Consider the following 23,644-nt stretch of genomic DNA (forward strand, 5'->3'; position numbering starts at 1 on the left):
GGTCATACAGCTAGGAAGTGTCTGAGGCCAGATTTGAACCCTGGACCTCCTATCTCTAGGCCTGGCTCTCAATCCACTGAGCCATCCAGCTGCCCCCGGTAAATAAACTTCTGATGAGATATAATAACTTTTGACTACCGTGTTATTTCATATAATTTAAGTCCAAACACTAAATTTAATCTTTACAGTATTTAATCCACATGTTTCAATTCCTCTATTTCTAAGTAGTCTTTGGAAACAGAATTGTATTCCATATTCCAGCCTCCCAAAATCATCACCTTTTGTCTAGCTTGGCTTTAAGCATTTGTAATCTTAGCTTATTAATAAATTCANTATATGTATATATACATATATATATACATCCTTCTATATTAATTTTATTTGTTACAGGGCTAGGCAATGGGGGTTAAGTGACTTGCCCAGGGTCATACAGCTAGGAAGTGTCTGAGGCCAGATTTGAACCCTGGACCTCCTATCTCTAGGCCTGGCTCTCAATCCACTGAGCCATCCAGCTGCCCCCGGTAAATAAACTTCTGATGAGATATAATAACTTTTGACTACCGTGTTATTTCATATAATTTAAGTCCAAACACTAAATTTAATCTTTACAGTATTTAATCCACATGTTTCAATTCCTCTATTTCTAAGTAGTCTTTGGAAACAGAATTGTATTCCATATTCCAGCCTCCCAAAATCATCACCTTTTGTCTAGCTTGGCTTTAAGCATTTGTAATCTTAGCTTATTAATAAATTCAAAGAAAACAGAGGGAGAAGATAGCTCAGGAAAGAGCCTTGAAGTCACTCTACTTCAAGGAAAGATTATATGAATGATGTTCTAAAAAAGATTATGAAGAGACTTCATTCTTCCTTTTTGAAGTGGACCAGTGACATCATAGGGTGATGTCTTGACTTGCTTGTGGATTTGATTTAAGTGAGGCATAATTGCTGAGAATCATCAGCCTCAGTCTCTCTTCCAGAGCAATCAAAGTCCAGTGGCAAGACAAAAATCAGGAAATTTAGTGATGGCTTGAGATGCAGATGTCTAACTGAGCTCTAAATCCTCTATAGCACCTGCTTCAGCTGCCTTTATGGTCATGTGAACAAACTGTTCTTATCTACCTATTCCATTACAAGAAGCTTTCATTTTGCATTCTCACCAACATGTCTGAGGCCTGTCAGTTACCCTCAACCCAGTTTAATCTGCCTGTTGAGATGGTTTTACCAAAGTGAGGCTGCTTCACATGCTACTGTTTCTTGGAATCATAAGTGAGAGCTGGGTGAAAGATGGAAACCAAAGATAGACCAGAGTCCTAAAAAGGTTCAGCAAGCCTTCACACCAGAGATTCTAGTCCTCCCAGAACACCTTATGAGGTGAACACCTCTGACCAGATAAATAGGGGAAACAAGAAAGATCAGGAATAGGAAAGTCAAAGTAAAAGTGTAACTTTTAGGAGGAACTTAGATAGAGCAGCTTTAGTAGAGTAAGAAGCCAGAATGTAAGGTAGAGAAGTGCAAGTGAAGAAATTGAGTTGATGAGTACAAACAGTAATTTTTTGAATTCTAATTGTGAATGAGAAGAGATGAAGGATGATAATTTGAGAAGATATCATTATCAACTAAAAGGATACTTAATGTGGTTTATTTTTTGCTTAAAAGTAAGAATGGAGGACACTAGAATATATTTGTATGGTGTGGGTAGGGTGCAACTGAATTAAGCGGCATGGCACATTTAAAATAACATTGACTTTAGAGTCAAAGGATCTGAATTCTAGTCCTGACTTTATCATTTTCTACATGTATTACCTTGAACAAATCAAAACCTCTCTGTGCCTCAGGTCCTATTCTGTAAAAATTAAGAAGCTGGACCATAGCCTCAGAATTTCCTTCTAGCTTTAGATATAGAACTCTAAGGTCCCTTGTTCAATTAGAAAAGCTTCTACAAGGAATAGAAAAGATTGTGATTAATGACAAATAAGAAAATGGTTGGCTTTGGTAAAGAGAAAGGAACAATTAATCATTAGAGACTGAAAATTCAGTTTTCTTCACAAAATAGAAAATGAAGTCTTCTTTTGAGAAATAATGGAGAGAACGTGGTATTAAGATCTTCATGAAAAGTGAGGAATTGATACAACAGAGTGATAGAGAGTAAGTCAGAAAGAATAAACATTTTTATGCAGCCATGACCTTCAACTGCAATCAGATAATACAAATTTGTAGTGGATTCAGTTGGCATGGTTACATAACATTTTATCAGTAGCATTAGGGAGTAAAAAAATAGGGAAAAGAAAGTACATTGATGGGAGCAATCCAGAGTTGATGCCTTGTGATGTTAGTGGCCATAGGATAAGAGAACAAACTATTCATGATATGGAGAGCAGTGTATAATTAAACTGGCTAAACAGTGGGCTAAGACTAGGAAGAAAAAATTGAGGCTAGAGCAGGGATGATAATAGAATAAGAATATATGGTTATGTGAAAAGAAAAAAAAAGAATATGGTGAGTTAAATAACATATTTGGGAATAAAACGGATTGTTGTCCCTGTCTTTGTTTATTTGTCTCTTTCTATGCCTCTGTCTTTTTCTGTCTCTCTGCCTCTATCCCTCTCTGTCTCACTGTCTTTCTGTCTCTGTTTTTCTGTCTTTGACTTCCTCTCTGTTTCTGTGTCAGTCCATATTTCTGTAACACACACACACACACACACACACACACACACACACACACACAGGAAAAGGGAAAAAAGAACCCATGCATTATATAAGCCATCAAACAAAATCTGTTCTCATATTACTTAATAATAATTCTATTATTAGGTGAGTAGCATTCATTGTTAGTTCTTTAGAATCATAGTTAATCGTTTAGCTGACTCTCTGCAAAAGTTTTACAGTTTCCTTCAAGCTGGAACCATTTTGAGTACCAGCCTAGTGATAACAAGAGCATCTGCTATTCTTCTGGATTTCATTTCCATGGAATGAGATACTCCTTTCAGGATGAGCTTATCACTTCTAATCTCATCACCATGCTACTAAATTAAGCTTTTATTGGTACTACCTCCATCAGTTTCAGCTACCCTCTGATGAGGGCTGGAGGGTGGAATATGAGATTCCTCCCAATTCCATCCCTTAGAGAGGGCAGAAACTGTGTTTCAGTTCTCTCTAATCTGTGTCTGCTGCTCTACCTCCCTTCAATTCCATGGAATAAGATGATTCCATCTGGGTACTCCCTGGTGTCTCATCCCCCACTTCCCACTCACTATGAAAGCTTTCCAGCTTCCTTTTATGTGTTGTTAAACTGGGGTAATCTCCTTGAGGGCAAGGATTGTATCATTGGTTTAGATTGTCTCTGCTGTCTAACTAGCAAACCAGGTACCTTACAAATGCTGAAAGCCAAATAAGACACAAGGTGATGATTTGGGTAGGGGGAGCTGGAATGTGGGGTATAATGTGGCTTCCAAAGACTACTCAGAAATGGAGAAAGTGAGGCTTGTTGGATGAGAATTCATAACAATGAAAATATAGATTCTTGAATTATGATGGTTATCATCATCATAATCATTATCCTTGCCCTAGGCCATGAGAGTTAGTCAGCCTTGTACCCCAGAATATCAAAGACCCTCCAGGATTAGTTTGAGCATGATCTCAACAATGCAATTGTTAATGAAGATAATATTTGCCTAAGAAGATATCAGTCATGAAAAGTAAGCAAATAGGCAAATCATCTTCTCACACAGAATCTGATAATATTAATAAGAGTGATCACTGATTATTTTTGATTCAGAATTATTAAAAGAACCCTGTATTGTGAATGTGATTAATTACAACAAAAGTACTATCAGACTAGTTTGATGAGTTAGATCATTGAGCCACTATTCACCATCTTTTTAACAGAACAAAACAAGGTGTGTGAATATATAGAATATTTGGGGAAAAGGTAGAAAGTCTCTCTACACCAAATAACTGGACCATTTTTATGTTTTTCATCAAGAGACAGTGTTCATAACCATGACAACAAGCACCACACATTTACTGCATTATTTTATGCAATGTTTGGCAGACTTGACAATTTCATTTACTCAAGTAAAAAAATGTTGATCATGTTAGGATTTAAAGAGAGATCTGAATATAACTCTATATACATATAAGAAAAGTGGTTTAAAGACATAAGGATTTTTACAGCATATTGGAAAAATCTTTCAAATATATATTTTTTCTAAAGATTCTAAGGATATGAATTGTCTCTTTCCTGTTAGAAAATTCACAATTTAACATAAACATTCATCTTTTCCAGTTTAATGGTGTTTGTTTCAAGTCTGTATAATAGAGGCACAAGTTTCTTAAAATAGTAATGGAAAACATTTCCCAAACACTGGCACTGAACTTTAAATGAAACCAATCTCTCACACTAGCCATTTATTGTTGGGTCTCTTGTGAAAATATACCACCATCACCAAAAGGGAAAAAAAGTGTTTAAATGGCTACTGGGAATATGTCTAATTGCTTCATTTTCAGAGGACAAATTAGTACATTTTCCCCCTTCTTAAAATAGTCCCCTTTTTGAGTACCATTTCTCTCAAATGATTGTATTTGAATTACAGAAAATTATGACACCGCACTATCTCTCTGCCGATAACACATGCTGATTTCTCCCATTAACCATTAAGCTGTTTGTGACCCCTTTGGTGTCAAAAAAGAACACTTAAGGACATCCTTGTTTGAGAAAGTGCTAGCTTCTTCTCTTCTCATAGTTACAGGAAAAATTTATTTGCCAGTTTTCCTCTCCATAAGACTAGTGTGTTCAGAGACCTACATTCAATAAGTCCAGAAAACCCATACATCAGCCTTGTGGATGTTCTCATCTCTCTCCAATCATCACTTGGGTTCCCCTACAGCTATATATGAGTAAAATAATTTAAATGTCAGTTTCTAATTGCCACAGGGACATAGGATAAAGCAGCACTTGTATAGTTTGCCTAAAAGCTATGGCTGATACAGTTTTGTCTAAACTAGGTCTTTTTCATGGTTTCAGTTCTTTGAGGAAAGTGGAATGATACCTTTTTGCTAGTATCATAGATTATAAATTTTTTAAAGATCCACACTGGTGGTGTTGAGGTAAGGGAAGGGAAGAGAATAAATATGACATACTAACTGCACTTCACATCATTTCACCATGGATTTATTAAGCACTCACTATATTTAAAGCTCACTGGTAGGAGATGAGTAAGATCAGATATATAGAGGCTAAACTTTGAGTCAGAGAAAATTGGGTTTAAATTCTGCCTCAGGAACTTATTAGCTATCCATCATGGGTAGATCATTTCTTCTCTTTGAGATCCATTTTCTTTAACTGTAAAATGAAATACTTTGATTATGGATTTATAGCTGGAAGAAACTTGAAGGGCATTTAGTATAACCTATTAATTTTACAAATATATAAAGACCCAGAGACATTAACTGACGACTAACATTGCAAAGATGATTAACTAGTGGGATCAGAATCAGAATCCAGGTCCTCTCACAATTTGGTATCTTATGTAATGCATACTCCCCAAAGAAAGTGAAGAATTAGAAGAAACATCATGGTGCATACTTAACTAACGGAGTTTGGCTGGGGGCAAATGGGAAACCTATGTTGCCTAGATCCCTGTATTTCACCTTTTGCAATGCACTACACCAAAAAGGGCATTATGGAAGTCTGGGCATGGCAGATTCCATCAATAGGAATTGGAATGCAAGGGGCATATATGAAGTTGCTATGAGAGTTTCACAGAGGTGCAGAATTTGTATGCAATATAACCAGACAATTAAAAAATCCACAGTCTGGGAGGCAAACCATTAGCCTATACACCATTTGAATGCTTACAAATTGATTACATCACAATGCCAAGGAGTCAAGGTTATAGATATGCTTTAGTAATAGTGGATAGATTAACTAAATGGCCAGAAGCTTTTCCAGCAAAACGTAACACCTCAGCTTTTGTTGTGAAAATCTTACTGACAGAATTAATACCTAGATTCTCCATACCATTACATATTGCATCAGATTCAGGGTCTCATTTCGCGCATAAGATTTTAGCTACAGTTTATGAAACATTAGGAATTAAAAGACATCTTCATTCAATATTTAGACCCCAGTCAAGCAGACAGATTGAATGGGTGAATAAATCTCTGAAAAATCTTGTAGCAAAATTATGTGCAGAATCTCACATGAAATGGCCTGATGCATTACCATTAGCATTATTCCACCTAAGAAGCCAACCCAACAGCATCACACACATTTCACCATTTGAAATGCTGTACGGACATCCACCATTCCATGGCAAAGCACCTCAAAGCATTCACAAATTATCACACGTAGGTATGGAATGCAAACTCTACGAATATATCAAATTACTCAAGCAACGATTAACTCAACTCCACAAATTAGGCTTGATACATCAAAGAGTACCCTTTGATTTTAATCTACACAACTTCCAACCTGGAGATTATGTTTACACGAGAAACTTCGCTAGGAAATCTGTGTTAGAACCCAAGTGGCTTAGACCTTTCCAAATTATTCTGATAACTCCAAGTGCAATCAAAATTAAAGGAAAGGATCCTTGGTTCCATGTTACTCATGTCAAGCCAGCAAAAGACCAACAACCACAAGACCAAGTTATTATACAGCACAAAGATCAATTAGCACCAACCAATCAATCAAATAAATCCTTAGAAAGTTCACAGCCTATACCTGAGACCATAGAACCAGAACAACAATTAGAACAACAATCAGAGCATGAATCAGAACCACAATTAGACCAAGAACCACTGAACAATCAGATATTACACCAAATTTTAAACCCAAATGATTATCCCAATCCCAATTACATCTTAAAAGAATCATCTGTAAACCATTATGACAATGGAAAAGAATCAATGGCAGAAGAAGACACAACATTTGATTTGCAATCAATCCAAGACCTAGACATTGACACTGAAAAATAAATGAAAGCACAAAAGACTTTATCACAAACTCTTTTGTTATCTGTAATTATCTTTATTAAACAACATCAACAACAAAAAAGACTTTATCACAAACTCTTTTGTTATCTGTAATTATCTTTATTAAACAACATCAACAACAAAAAAGAAGAAAGATTAATCTCGTGTCATAGACATTTGAACTTTGTTCCTGACACAAGTCAACACACCAGAACATCAGTTCCAGTGTGCAAGATGACAAGCACGGGTACATCGAATGACACAAGTCAACACAACAGAACATCAGTTCCAGTGCAAGTTGACAAGCGCGTGGGTAACATCAAACGACACAAGTGAAGAGTTGCTGACTTCGCAGATCATCACAAGGACAGTAAACCTGAGGACTATAAAAGACATCCATGATCGAATACACAATCGGTGTATGGGACAACAAATGACACTATGAAGAGGAGCACCGGAGTAGCATTGGACCCATGCATTTGAAAAACATAACTTACACCCAACAGAATTCTCACTGCATCCAACACTTTAGATTCCATCCACACAGTACATACACTTTGCAGAAGAATTCCGGTGGAGTAAGTATGTAACCATTACATAGAAAGGTCACACTAGACAACACATAGAACATTTCCTGACTTCACATCTACATATGAAACATAAACTTACACTTAAGAGAGAAGAACTTGTCTGCCTTAGCACAGACTTTTCCTCTTTGGTTCAGACATCTTCTACTCAAATCACCTGACATTCCTTGTAAATAATGTATATATGTATATATTTGCTTACTAGCCCTTAGCAATAAGTTTTACTAACACACAGGGACAGCTAGTTAGCTTGATAAGTTAGAACAGGGACAGAATTTTCTAAACTTTCTTTGTAAATACTGTACATAGCTTAAGTCTATAGTTTAACCAAAAGACTTACAAAGAATATTAGTTTTACTTATTCTTACTAACATTTCTAACATAGGCATAAGTGTACTAACATATCCATATACTAACTTTAGAAAGATGAATTAGAATTTGGAAATTTAGATTGCAAAAATTTTTCTTAATTGACACTTTTGTTGCTAGTTCATAAAATTAGATAGATACATAGATATAATTTATTACTTTGTTTTAGTTAGCAAATGTTAACTTTAAGACTGTTTGTGAATGTTTGCATTTAATCTGCTTTTCTTTTCTGTTCAAAAATTTTTGCAAGACTGAAATCCCATTACTTTCCTATGCCTTTCCCATAACCCATCTTAGTTTTAACTTAGACTAGTCTTAGCATAGTTTAGGAGTAAGCAACCTTTTTATTATTTTACAAAACTTAGATAGGGATAAGAGCATAGTTATAATTTAGCTTAGAATAAGAGTAGTAACCCCTTAGATCTTAGCAACGAGAAAATGTTGCAAGCTACAAATTTTTCCAAAAACATATGAGCAAATATGTAATGCAAGGTGGCTAACAGAAACTTTTTGCTTCTGCAATTTCTAATGGTCACAAAACGTCAGTTAAACATCTTAGAATGTTCAGAAAGTCAGTTAGAACTTAAAGCGATAAATAGAGGGGAAGTTCCAACTGATGGAGCTTTTGCCTTCTGGCTTTCGCTGTGGCTGGAGGCTTTTGCTTTGGCCTTTCGGCTTTGGCCTAATTGCTTTGGCCTTGGCCTGTGCTTATTTTGTTTTGGGGAAATTTGGACCTATCTCATTTCTCTGGACCTCTCCCTGATCTCCCATCTCCATCCCTCCCCTTTCCTGATTTTTCCTTTGGGTTCTGGATGGAAGGGAGGGCTTGGTGATTGAACATTGTGGGTTTTAGTTTCTTTAGATAATTGGAGTATCCTCAAATAAGTTATCCCTAGGTTTGATAAAGACTTTATTTAAAAGGCAGTCAAATCTTCCTGACTGGGAGAGCCGGACTCTCTCTCTCTCTCTCTCTCTCTCTCTGTCTAAACCTCTCTGCGACCCATCCCCCACCCTCACCCCTCTCCCTAGCAGCAGTTAGAGAATCCTGAACTCCTCCCCCTTCTGACTGACCCTGGTATTAATAAATCCCCTTGTTACCTGTTCAAACCCTGTGGTGAGTCATTGTGTCGAAAATTAAGACAAGGGACAAAAGGAAAGAATCATTTTCCTTTATTTCTTGAGACAACTGGGGCATCCATCTTGACAGGAAGTACCCACCTTCAAGACTTCCTCCAGCCATCAGTTTGACTGGCAGGGAGGAGCCCTCTCGACTCCTCCCTCAAGAGACTTTGAAACTAACAAGAGAAACCCTCCAGTCAAGCCTAAACATTTCTTACTGGCCCTAGTTTCCTCCCTGTATCCTCTGTCTCAAGCTTCTGGGAATAAACTTGTTTGAGCTGCCCTCTCCTACATACCCTATTTCCTTTATCTCCTATATACCTAACCATACCTTCATTCCTCCTCCAATCACCTTATAATCCCTTATTCCCTTTTATCCTTCCTCACACCCACCTACTCTACTCAGCTTATTTACTCTTCCTTTTTGATAACTTATCAATTTTGCAAAGCTATTTTTAGGCTAAAATGAAACTATGTTTTATTTTTTAAGCCATAAAGGGCTAAAAATGTCAGTTACTGAGGACAAATTAATCTTTCAGCCTCAGTTTCTTCATCTGTAAACAGAGTTATTAGACAGGGGTCCAATTCATGCCTCTGAGACATATTAAGTGAGTGACGCCAAGAAAATAATTTATTATCTCCCCGTCTATAAGAATCACCACAAGGGAGGCTATTTTCTGTGGCTTTCTTATTGTCCTTTATCTGATGCCTGGGACTAATGGGGAATAATTTCAACATTAGTTCCTTCGGAATTCCATTGGTCAAACTCTTCTGGTGTTGGCAATATGTATGATTATGCCTTGATGAAACTAACAATTTAAAATTAACTGAGGCTAAACAGATTTACACTCTTAGTTTTCATTTACTCAGTTCAGGGATTGAATTTTTCAGAAAGGCTTCACCAGACTGCCAAAGATATTATTACCAGACAGAATAAAAAGGGGTTAACAATATACTTCAGGATTAGCTATGATCACACTGTCCTGTTTAGGATTCTGGGAGCAGTAGCAACTGAGGCCACTTAAGCAATTGTGGGAAGTGAGGGTTTTTAAGGTGTGTGCCAACAGTGAGGGATAAGTGATTACAAGACTCTAGGAGCTAAACTGAATTGGTGACTGGAATCTACATTGGGCTTGCATATGAGCCCATACCCACAGTCAAGTACATTTCAATTTTCATTTCCAGGACAGAATTTTGTTGCTCAGGTGGCTGTAAAAGGCATTTATCTGTTCAACAAGTCAGAAGACTTTAGGAAATAGAAGCTGAAAAATTGTTCCTCCCCAAAGCCTGGCTTTAATTGGCCTTATTACTGCTTAGTGATGCAGCTGTGATTAGAACTGTTTTTTAAGGCATCCATATTGCTTTTTGTGTCCAGAGTTCCAGGCTTCCAACCTTGCCCATTGCATGAGAGTTATTTCCTGGACAAGAAAGATGCTTCTTAAAGCCAGCTGTGGATTCATAGAAATAACTAACTTTAGAGATGCAATTATTTGGAAATTAGATTCCACTATTTTCATCTTTCATTCTAAAACATGTAAAGAGAAACTATAAAGGTTGTGTTAAATGCTAAAGGTCTTATTTTTTCTATAATGCTAATCATCTACCTACTTTTCTTGAAAATGGCAAAGGAAGTGAAGGGGGACTGCCAGGCAGGGAATTAATGAGATTTTTTTTTATTCTCAGGTACAGGGCTAATAAGACATAGTCTAGAGTTCTACAACATCTGAAACAGATAGAATAAAAATAATAAGCAAGCATGAGATTATATGTTAAACAAGCAGACTCTGATACATGGTAAATTGGATTGGGAGTTGCAGCTAATGTCAAAAGGAGTATTTCAGCAAGAAGATACAACAAAAATACCTCTCAGAAGAGTTGTTCATTTCTGCTGGCCAGCAATGGAAAAAACAGATGAAGTTTTATCATTATATTTCTACATAGTCCTTTTCTAAAGCTATAATTTTTGTTATTGTTTCAATTTTGCTTTCATTTCTTTCCCTCACATTTCTACTTATGAAGTGAGTAAAATTTGAATCATCTCATGGGCCCTTTTACCTATGGAAACCAATTCCATATTGTCAAATATCATCAATTTTCAGTTAATCTTCCATTTCAAAAGATATCATCTTCCAGTAGTAAAGAACTGGATAAAGGAAGCAAGGCCTCTCTTCTCGTAGCCTAATTCAGTTAGCACCCTAACGTCTCAATTCACCTCTACTATAATTGACTTTCTTTCTAGGAACAGAAGAAAAAAATGTGAGAACATGGCCTCAATTTCCTTTTTATAGATCTCTCCTACACTAAAGCAGTATTTAACTGGTCAGACATCATATTCTCCAGTTGCAGGTTTTTGAAACTAGGAAAATTTTGAAAGGCTCAAATGTTCTTTGACCTCTAGCCTGAGAGCACACAATCCATCCAATGTCACACATTCTACAGCTGTGGAGAAAGTAATAGACTGCTGTTGTGAAGAAGGAAGGATTATCTTTTACTGGGCAGAGGTTGTAGGATAGAGTGCAGATATAAAAAAGTCTTGTTATAATTTTCACACTTGAATGTACATTAGCAAAGGAAGAGGAAAATTCCAAGGATTATCATAGATTCTACCCAAGACTATGCTGATCAATTTTTTCAGTCATATCTGAGTAACCATGGCCCCATTTGGGTATTTCTTGGTAGAAATACTGGAGTGATTTTTCTATTTGCTTCTCCAGCTTGTTTTTCAGATGAGGAAACTCAAGTAAAGAGGGTTATGTGACTTGCCCAGAATCACAGAACTAGTAGGTGTCTGAGGTCAAATTTGCATTCAGGTCCTACTGACTCCAGAACCAGTACTCTATTCACAGTATCATTTAACTGCTCTTTCAAAGATCACGATGGCATGTGATAACTCTAAAACAATAATACCACTGTAATGGTGATTTTTGAGAAGGACAAGGGGTCAGAGATATGGGTAAATGAGGTAATTTTCCAATATATCTGGAAATGTTTTTTTGTTTTTTTTTCACAATCTTCCTCCAGCCAATGCTGAAAAAAAATCTATGCTGGTTGCTATTGTTTGGTACATTTTTAGATCAATGACCTATATTAAGATAGAAATCATGTTTAATCTAATATCTAATATGTATTATGCTTCAATGCTTTAATTGATGTGTTATTCCACTACAGTCAGTAATTAATATTGGTACAATTTCCAATATCTTCATAATTTATTAGCCAGTTGATATGGACAAAAATGAGACATACCTTATTTAGGCTACAAGAGTATCATAAAGATTAATATAGAGTCTAAAGACTCTAAATTTAATTAAATTAATTTAGAGATTAAAAGAATTTAGAGATTTAAGACAATTTAGAGATTAAAAGAAACTTTTCCATTCATTTTGAATGGAAAAGTTTCTTTTAATCTGTAAAGTATCACAGTGTTACTTAAATGCAAAACAGAAAATCTAGAAACAGCTTAGGATATGTTTTATATAGAAAAGCAATATTATTCTCCTGGTAAGACGATTTTTGGATTATAGATTTAGAGGTAAAGAGACCTGAGAGATCATTTAATTTACTCTTGTTCTTTCTTTAAAAGCAGAGGAAACTGAAACCCAGAGAAGGTGATTCCCTTTTAGGCCACATAGTATATATCAGAGTCTGTATTTTCTCCACCTATTTCATGGTTGCTGAACATTCCTGGAAAAAGTAAAAAAAATAGCAGAATTCACAAACCTCAACTTCATGATTGATGACCTCAGTTAGGTGCCAGCTACTACTCAAAAAATATTTCAGCTGTGCATTTATTGACATCTTATCTCAGTCTTGAAAGCAACTGTCCTAAATTTCTTCCTTTGTCGTGCAGGACTTAACATTACTTTCAGCCTTTATGATTACAGTAGAAAGTGGGTTGCCTATTTCTATAAGAAGACTAAAATTATCTAATCGGTTCTCAAAATTTCCCCTTCATTTCTAAAGGTTAACATTCAATCTCTTCTTTTACTCTGATAAAAGAAGGAATAACATACCCCTTAGAATTTCTCGGCTCAGATTTTGCCTCTGATACTTAGTTGTATGAACATGGGAGAGTCACTTACGTATCATAAATCTCTGTTTACTAATCTATAAAACGAGGCCTCAGGGGTAATAGTAGCCTCAGAGATTCTTTCTTGATCGAAATATATAGTCATATGATCTTCAGTATACCCTTAAACCTATTCTCACATGCCAACTCCTGTACCTTGATTTAGCAACTATACTCTTTCCATCATATATGTTTAATCTTTTCACTTTTCCTCTGGTCGTTCCTTTTTGCCTACAAACAAATTAAATATTTTTCAATTTAAAAACAAACAAATAAAATGCTTTCCTTTGATTCTTCTCTCTTGTCCAAATACTGCCATGTTAATTTTTTTCCTATTTATGGTCTATTTCTTTTAAAAAGTTGTTACTTCTAATTCTTCCAATTCCCCAGTACTCACTCTGAGAATTCTAGAATCATAGAAACTCAAAATGGAAGATATATGAGATGTTATCTAGCCTAATCCAGAATTAAGCAAGAATAACATTTATAATATCTTAAAAATTATGCATCCACTTTTTAATTTCTAAGAGTTTTTTCCACTTATTTATCTTTTACTTTCCTATCTATTTTACAATTTTTTCATTTTCCAGAATCCTAAAGATTGGTGGTTCCTAAGCTTTGATCTCTTCTCTCCTTTCTCTACAATCTTTCTATAGACAATTTAAAGATCTTTTTTTCAAATTCTAGTTCCATTTAGATGATTCCCAAATATCTCTTTTTAAGCACTAGACTATAACTCCTACTGACTAGAGGATATATTCATAGAGATGGTGCATTGATGCTTCAAATTCAACATGGTCAAATAAGAGCTACATCTTGTTCTAGTCTTGATCATTCTTTCTGTTGAATTCTTATTCATTTTGACTCCAAATCAGGGAGATCTCAGTTTAAATACCAGCCAAGATATTTGGAAAGGAAAATAATTAAACTTATTTAAGATTCTTTTCCTTAGCTTTAGAATGGAAATATTAAAAGCATCTACTCTTAGTAGGTTGCAGCAAGGGTCAAATGAAATCATATATGTAAATAACTTTGCAAACCTCAAGGGAATGTATATCAATCATCATCATCACTACTATTATTATATTTCTTTTACGTACTCATGCATTTTATGTAGCACTATGATTAGAAGAATCCCTTATTTCCTGGACTGGGGTATCCCTTGTGAGTTTAGAAATATCTTCTGACTTCTTCCTAAGAGACACATATTTTATTAGAATGACACTCCTGATTGGTCTTCAGAGGTTGGAACATCATGTTAAATAAACATAAATTGAATTGTCAGGGTGGGACTTTCATGGAAAGAATATGAAGCCTTAAAAAGGAGCTGAGGATAATGTCTCCACATTTCTTTATAGTGTCCTTTGCATTAGAAACTCTTTTCTAGTAATTTTCCTCTCCTAGACTTCTAATAAGTGAATGGATTTCTTAATTAAAAGCTTTTAACAAAGTAATGAGAAATAAAACAAATCCACAAATGTGATTAAGGCTTCTATACAGAACTAACAAATATCATGAAGGAAAAACAACAAGAGAAATTCGATTCAAAATAACTATAAAATATATACAATATAGTTGACCTACCAAGACATAAATGAAATTGACAAAGAAAAAAAAATAGTCTTCGCTGAAATAAAAAGAATCTCTTACTGCATGGTGTTGTTTTTTTTTTTTACTTGTTCATTTTGCTTTGTTTTGTTTCATTTCCTTAATTAAACATGACAAGATTTTTCAACTTAAACTTGTATGGCAGTTTCTTAAGTTTCCTTAATTCCTTTGCATATGGCTTCAAATCACCTGCTATCATTCCATTGTGCATTTTAAAATGCACTAACCCTGGGAGACTACCTCTCCCAGGATACTCTACCCTATCTTCCTCAGACATCTCCCATTTCGCTTGTGGGAGGTGTCTGAGGAAGGTATAAGTAAAAGGGAGAACATGGGTTTTCCACCTTTTTCCCTGGAAGGTGGAACAGCCTTTCTTGAAGAAATGAGGAGAGCCTTGGTCCCCTTGGCAATCTAATTCCTAGCCTTTTCCCTTACCTAACTTTTTCTAATCTAAATAAACCCAGCTATTCTATCCCTAAAGTTGTAGCCTGATTTTTGTTGAGCTCCAAAGTGCTCTGGTCAATTTCCCAGCAGGGTTGGGGGCTACTGGCTAGGCTGCCTTCCTCCTATTCACTACCTTCCTTTCCCTTCCTTTTTCCCATCCCTTCCATCTCCTCCTACTTTCCCTTCCTTCACCCACTCACATATGTAATGGAAGATTGCTAGCAGAAACCTTTTGCTTCTGCAATTTCAAACTGTCACAGCAAGGCAGTTGGAGGTCTTAGAATCTTCAGAAAGTCACTTGGAGCCTGAGGCTATAAATAGGGCTAAAGTCCAATTGATGGGGCTTTTGTCTTCTGGCTCTGGTTTTGCCTGGGGGCTTTTGCTTTTTGGGTTTTGGTTTAGCCTGTTGGTTTCTACTTTTCAGCTTGGCTTTGGCCTTTTGGCTTCGGCATTGGCCTGTGCTTATTTTGTCTTGGGGAAATTTGGACCTATCTGATTTCTCTGGACCTCTCCCTGATCTCTCCACTACGTTCCTGCTATTACCACTGAATTTCCCTTTGGGCCCTGAGAGGAAGGGTGAGCTATCCAGCTGCCCCCAGGACTTAGAAATTAACAAGAAAAGTCCTCCAGCAAGATATAAAACATTTCTGACTGGCCCAACTCCTATTGGTACCTTAGAGATACCTTCCCTGATTGAAGAACCTCAGTCTATCTCCCCAATATCCTCTGTCTTTAGCCTCTGTGAATAAGCCTGTTTAAGCTGCCCTCCTGTATACTTCCTGTCATTCCCTTACCTTTCTATATACCACCTCATTCATCTCTTCCCTACACTCAGCTATCTCCTTCATTCCCCTTCCAAATCACCTATATCCCTTTTATCCATCCTCACTACCCAAATTGCCTGAGACATGAGAACATTACCAACTTCTTTATAACACATAACACACTGAAACTTCTCCCTCACTGATATCCAAATGGCCATATCCAAAGGCCTTTTTAAAAATTCTTTTAATTCTTAAAAATTATTGAGGACTTCACAAAAGGTTTTTATTCATGTAGTTTATATATCTATTTATAATTACCGTATTAGAAATGAAAACATCTTAACATCATTATAAAATTTCTTTCACCTTAAGTTCTCCCATGGTTTCCAAGACCATACTTTGAAAAACCTTGACTTAGGTGATATGTTTAGAGAACAAAATAATGATGAAAAATGAATTTGGCAGAAATTATTTAACAATTTAACATTGCTAAAAATATGAAATTTTCTACTTGGTCAAATATTTGCCCTGGTTTCAAATGAAAAATAATTAAAATCATTATAGTCAAATGCCAGTTTATACAATGAGTATGAATTGTTTTCAAAAGAATTGCCAATGATAAATGAATATATGGTAATATATCTAAAAGATGGAAATACTTCTGAATTTGCCAAAGGTGTGAAAAAATAAAAACAGTCTATGAGGACCTATGGGAAAGCAGGGTAGAGCTGTGAATCAATCCACTTGTCCTGAATACTTGATTAGTATAATGTAAGTTATTAAGCTTTTCATATCATTGACCCCACTCTTGGTCATATATCAAAAATTAAATATAGAAATAAATGGCCAATTTATAGCAAAGTATTTATAATTTGAGTCTTTATGATAGTAAATAAGTTGTTATTGATCCTTTGTTTTCAAAAAGGATCAGTGATCATAGTGTAATTTCTTGATTTGTATATGAATTGGATATAAGTGAGATTAAGTTGTACAAAGTCATCAATTTCACTCTTTCTTCAAGAGTCATGGAAAAGACAAAAGTCAGGATGAGTGGCGACGGTCTAAGATGTATTGGATGACATTGGCACCTGCTCTAGCTGCCTTCATGACTGTTAAAACAAATTCTTCTCATCTGTCAGTTCCACTGGGGAAATCTTCACATGCTTGGGATAGTGTTTTTGAGGCCCATTAGTTACCTCTTACATCGTAAGATGGTTTTACTGGGTAAAGGTGGATACCAAAGGTGGATAAGCAGCCCTGAAAAGGATTCAGCAGGCCCTCATACCAAAGGTACTACTAATCCCTGAACATCGCATATAAAGTGAATAATTAATCAATTAGAGATAGATAAATGAAAGTCAAATATGAATATAATGGAACATTACTACGCAATAAGAGATGATAGCACATGCTGGAAATTTAGAGAAGTACATTAATATCAATTTCAAATGCTGCATAGCAAAATTAGCAGAAGCAAAAGTAGCAAAATAACTAAAGGCCACTAAAAGGAAGACAAACTCCAGGTAACTGGAAAAACCAATGAAGGCCTCAGAAAACATTATGAAATATAGTTCCCTTATGATAGCAGAGATGTGGGCATAAAATGGTATACACTTCTTAGATATGGTAACCACAACATATGTTTTTGTTCATTTTTTTCTCTTCGTCAAAAGAGAGGAACCATTTGGAAAGGGAACTTGGAGTATGATAAATAACAGATATAAAGACAAAAGTCAGCAACAAGACATTGTTTTTAAAGAATCATCTGATATTCTGAATTTTCTGAGTAAAAACTAGAAATCTCCCACTTTAATTTATAGATGCAATGTATACATATTACTTTTGCTTTTAAAAAATTAATAGAAGCAAGTAAGCCTTATTAATTTATTTCTAATTAGATAGGGAACCCAGTTATATTATTTAAGAAATATTGCCATCACCTGGGAATTGTGGTACATATACTACAATCTCTGTTGCCAAGGAGGTTGAGGCTGGTGGATCTCTTGGTTGTCCAGAGGGATCTAGCATATTGGTGTCTATAGTGGATCATATTTTAATACTTTTACTTTTCTTCTAAAGGACAAAGTTATTTTCAGTAACAATTATGAAAAGAAACAAATAATAATAGTGGCCAGAAAAATGGGATAATAGAAATGTATTTTTATTGGATTTTATATTAATAACCATTTTAAATTTAATTTAATAATATAATTTTATTTTATTTCATTAATATATATTTTCAAAAGGAAAAAAAACCCTTTTATTTATATATTGGTCCAAGACAGTAATGAGTAATAATATTAGTTTCTTTTTTCAAGCCTTAGGTTCTAACAAATTTATCAGTGATTCATCAAAATTCATACTCCACTCATATTAATTTTCAATAAACAGGATAGCCAGATTTTTCAATATATCTTTCCAGATAAATGGTGGAAGACTTGTTAATTATTTTAATTTAAAGATTTTCTTTACATAAAGCAATAGTTATACAAATAGTAACAGTTTTAAGTATAAGAATATTTGGCAGAGATTCACATATTGCAAAAGAATCTTAAGAAAATCAAAAGTTCTTTAATTTTGTCAATTACTAAACATGCCAGTGATGTAATGTTTTATATTCTTGGTTAAATTTTTAGTTTTAAAACAATTAACCATTTAAAAAAGAAACCTTCATTTGAAGGCATTATTCAAATTCAATAAAATGTTTTTCATATTATCTAAATTCTACACTACCAAACAAAATTACTGAGCCTTACAGTTTGAACTGTTTACTTGTTTTAAATTTTAAACACAAATAAAAATCAAAGAATTGAAGTATTCAAATTCTGTTTCTTCAGCTTTACAATAACTGAACTAATGATATTGTTTATTTCAAATCTCCTGCTTAAATACAGTTACATAAAGAAACACAGGACTTAGAAACAGAAACTATACCTGAAAGAACTTTAAAGGACTACTGCTACAAATAAAATTCCATATGGAATACAATGGTAATTATTTTTAAATTGTCTACAAATACTCCTTTTTTCCTTGCACCTGGAGTGTACCACTCTCATGACTCTGCTTTTGGCATACCCACATTGAGTTTGCATTTATATGGAAAGCCATTTGGAAAAATGGGAGTGCCTCCCCCCATTAAGTTGGCTATAGAAAAGGAGAAGTGATTCTGGTCAGATAGAAAATAGAGTGGGTAGGTAAAAATGAACTTATGGGAAATAAGGCAGTTAGGTGGTGCAATGGATAGAGTGTTGGGTGTGATCTGAGTTCAAATCCATCCTCAGAGACTTAACTACTTGTATGTCCCTGGGCAAGTCATTTAACCTTGTTTGCCTCAGTTTCTTCACCTATCAAATGAGCTGGTAAAGGAAATGGTAAATTACTGCAGTAATTTTTCCAAGAAAACCCCAAATGGAGTCACAGAGTCGGTCTCAACTGAAGAACAATGACAACACGGCCAATAAACTTCTTTTAATACAAATAATTCACAATATAAGCACTTTTTCTTATTGGTAACAGGTATTTATTCATTTTATGTGGGCATTTGAACAAATATTCACATTCTCATTATGATACTAGGAAAGACTTGACAAAGAAGAAAACATTCTATTACTGTTCTTAGTATTGATTTTTAATTTATTTAGAGGATTTCTGTGACTTAAGTACCTTTTAGTAGTTGTAGAATAATATATTTAGAGATGGAGGGAATCTCTGAGATCACTTAATACACTACTTTCCATCTCTTTCACTTTTTTTATGATGAAATTGAGGCAGAGAAAGTTTAAATGACTTGTTCAAATTCATATTGTTGAAAAGAAGCAAAGTATAAATTTGAAGCCAAATCCTCTAAATCTAAATACAGTATTTTCCACAATTTCTTCACACAGCATTCCACAATACAATATGTTGATTACAACTCTTTCCCCCCAAATATACGCATAGCACATGCTAGAATTGTGCCAAAAGGTCAAGTTCATTTTGTGCTTTAACCTACTTACCACACACCTTTAATCAACAGCTGTCTTACTCTGCCTGGTTCATATGTTATTTCTTATCTATATCTTAAAGTGCTACTTACATTTAATATATAAGTATAAAATGTGCCCATAAGATTAATTAAAGTAGTACTATAGTCAAATCAAGGAGTATTCCCACAAAATTACCAAATTCTCATTGCTCATTTCACATTTTGATGTAGGATTCTGAGTAAATTCAAATAATGAGTGTACCCAACATTTAGGTATTCATTAAAAAAATAAATTTCTCCACCTTGAATGCCATTATATTTCAATCCCAACATCACTGATTGTACAGTGTCTTTTTTAAAAAGAACATTAGGTGCTGGAATATAATGATAACTATTAAAACCTGACCTTGAATCTTTATTATTGATGGCTGCTTTAAAATGTGCTCAAGTAAGACACTGTAGCTCTTGTCTTTAGCCAGTCATTGCCAGGACTGGAGCCTGAAGTAAAGCTTTTATCCAAATGTCAGAAAATCACTTTGCATCTTAATTAGTATAATATAAGAGATTATTTCAAGACAATACCCTGGGTGCCTCTTGAATGAATAATTAGCAAATGTCCTGGGTCTCTGGGCATCACAATGTTGAGTAGTACAATAAGGAGCTGCAGTTTTAACAGTTAACAGAAATAATGCATTTTTCTGAGACTTACGAAGTAGGTTCAGATTTGAAGCTGAGGAGGAAGGTAGAGTAGGTTCATAAAATGCAATATGACAAATGTGCAAGGAATGCATATAATTGAGTTTCTAGAAGTCATGTAGATCTAACAAAAAGCTAAGTAATGCCATTTTAGACTCATGATAGTTTTTACTAAAATAAAGCTTCGGGAAACAAACAAAAATATATTAAAGAGATCTAATTGTTATAACTTCCTACTTAAACCCTTTGGAAACTTCTAATATCCTATCCGGATGTTTGAAGATTGTTAGAATTAAAGTAATAAGTTAAAGATAAATGATTCTCAAAAGTCTCTTATCCAAACTCCTTCATGAATAGATTAAAAAAATGAGACCCATACAAGTTCAATGAGTTAATGAAGGCCACGAAGATAAGTGCTGGGATATGTAATCCTGTGACTTCAAAGGCTGTCCCTATTTGCTCTCTACTATGCTTCATTAAATAGATCAATCACTAAGGCTCAAATGTACCTATCAATCAGTCAACAATCAGGCAACGAATGCTTAATATGTACCAAGGTAAGGTGATTTATCTATTCTCCAGTTCTACATGAACACTTCCTTGGCCACTATATGCCACGAGTCAACAAAGTCAATTTTTCCCTTTCTGAATGTCTTCTTTTAGCTCCTTGGACAGAACTTCTGCCATGAATTTATAATGATGTGGACTATAATCAAGGATGAGAAGGCCAAAATGTTTTGTAATCTCCATCATTGAAGAGAGTATGCATATTAACAAAATCATAAATCTACTGGAGTGCTGGAATATAATGTCTTCCCTTATGGAGAACAAAACAGATACTAGAAGACTGGAAAAGAGCAAAAGGAAGCCAGGGGGAAAAGACTGATTATACAAAAAAGAGGACAAATCTTCCTGCCAGATTAATCCTGAAAGGATGGGACAGAAAGAATGCTAGAATTTCTAGAAATGAAAAATATCAAAAATGTTAAGAGTAATTAGATAAATTGAAAAGGAACATGTCATCTTTATAAATTATAAATTTCATTTATTATAATTAAAATGAATCATGATGAATTATAAATGATTCCTATCAGTTTGGGATGATATTACTTAGAACACTGTGAGAGTCATTATGACCTAGTAGAAAGAGAGAGCTGGACATGGAGTCAGGAAGATAAATTCAGATACTGCTTCTGCCAAAAGTTTGCAATGTGTGCCCTGGGTAAATCACTTAACCTTTCAGTGTCCCAGGCAATATTTAGAAGTATACATTGTATAGAAGTCACTAACCTGCATTTGGTAGAATGTTCTTCAACAAGGCATTGCCTATACTAAAATATCCTAAGTCTGGTCAATGCCAACATATTTAGGTGCTTTAAGGTTTTAGAAGGAAGTTACAGGAGCGATCTTGCCTCTTGATTCATTACATTTTAAAAATTCATAACTGACCTTGAGAGGACCTTTCATGTCTTTCATTACATTTTACTCTCTGGCTCATTTGAGTCATTTGCTTTAAAGGGGTAGCATAATAGCCATGGAAGTCCAGTCCCTGTGAGCATGATCTCATAATGGTATACCTGTATTTGTTCATGTGGCTTGTGAGAATTCTTTATTAACTCTCTTATTTGCCTGTTAATGAATATGTATTAGGTCATTTAATGGTGGACACTACAGAAGTAAAAAAATAGTCTTTTTTTCTAAAAATATAAGAGCCTTAATTACCACCTCAGGTCAAATAGAGGGTGGCAGGTGCTAAAGAATTGCTTAATTGAAAGAAAGAGAACTAGAAGAAAGCATCATAATGAATCTCTTGGCAGATCTCAGAAAGAAGCAGCTGGGCCCTCGTAGAAACACACACACACACACATACACACACTCACACACGCACGTAAACACTGGAACCTATTGGTATTTCAATATGTTGAGAAATATGTCCATTCAACAGGCATATGTTTCAAAATGTCTGAAAATATTTAACAGAGATATTGACACAAAGGAAAACATATTGAAAAACTCCAACTGGAATGAGCATATACATGATAAGTACTTCCTACCACTTAAGAAATCTATCTCTGGGAAAAATATTCCAAAGCTTTCTGGAAATGCTTATTAAAAAAATCTGTGTAGGCTTCCGGGTTAAGATGGCGGCAGAGTAAGAAGCAGCTCTTAACCTCTCCTGACCAAAACACACAAAACTCCTCAAGGGGAAATAAAAACAAGTCCAGACGAACAGAGGAACCCCACAACAGGGCACAGCGTGGAAGGTATGTGGAATCGAGACAGTTCCAGGCTAAAAAGGGCTCTCACTCACTCAATCGCGAGCTGAGCAACCGCCCCACCCCCAACCCCTCCACACTCACCTATAGCTCCGAACCCAGCTAAAAAGAAATAGAGCAAGTTTGGGGCACCCATCGAGTCATCGGCAGCTCCGGGACCTGTTCCTAAGAGCAGCAAGACTTAGGACCCCATCAAGTCAAGAACGCACGCGAAATCTGAGCGCGCGGGAGCAGAGAGTGGACGCTGGGCGCGCACACGCTGAGCAGAGGCGTGGGTGCCTGCTGAGCAGAGGCGTGGGTAGAGGCTAACACAGCCAGGAACTAAAGCCTAAGTGGGGAACCAGTGCAGATGGGTATACGACTGTGGAAGCAGCGCCCTGAGACTTGTAAAGAAACCTCCTGCAGAGGATCAAGCAAGGGAATCCACCAGGGGGCTTGACCTTGGAAAAAACTAGAACTCAGACCTCAGGAGCCAATAGATCTCAGACAGACACAGAGAGCGAGGAAAAACCTGAGAAGCTGCTGGGCTAATGATGGCTAATCAGTTACAGGAAATTCAGAAGAGAAAGAATAATAACAAAAAAAAAGAAGTCTTTAACACTCGACAGCTTCTACACAGAGAAAATCCAGACAACCGAGCAAACAGAGGAGGAGAACAAACAACCATCCAGACCCTCCCCAAATAAGGAAAACTCCTCACAAGCTATGGAAGAGTTCAAATCTGAGATTCTGAGGAAAATGGAAGAGATCTGGCAAGAAAATAACAGCTTAAA

Source organism: Gracilinanus agilis, chromosome 1, assembly GCF_016433145.1.
Source record: "Gracilinanus agilis isolate LMUSP501 chromosome 1, AgileGrace, whole genome shotgun sequence".
Lineage (NCBI taxonomy): Eukaryota > Metazoa > Chordata > Mammalia > Didelphimorphia > Didelphidae > Gracilinanus > Gracilinanus agilis.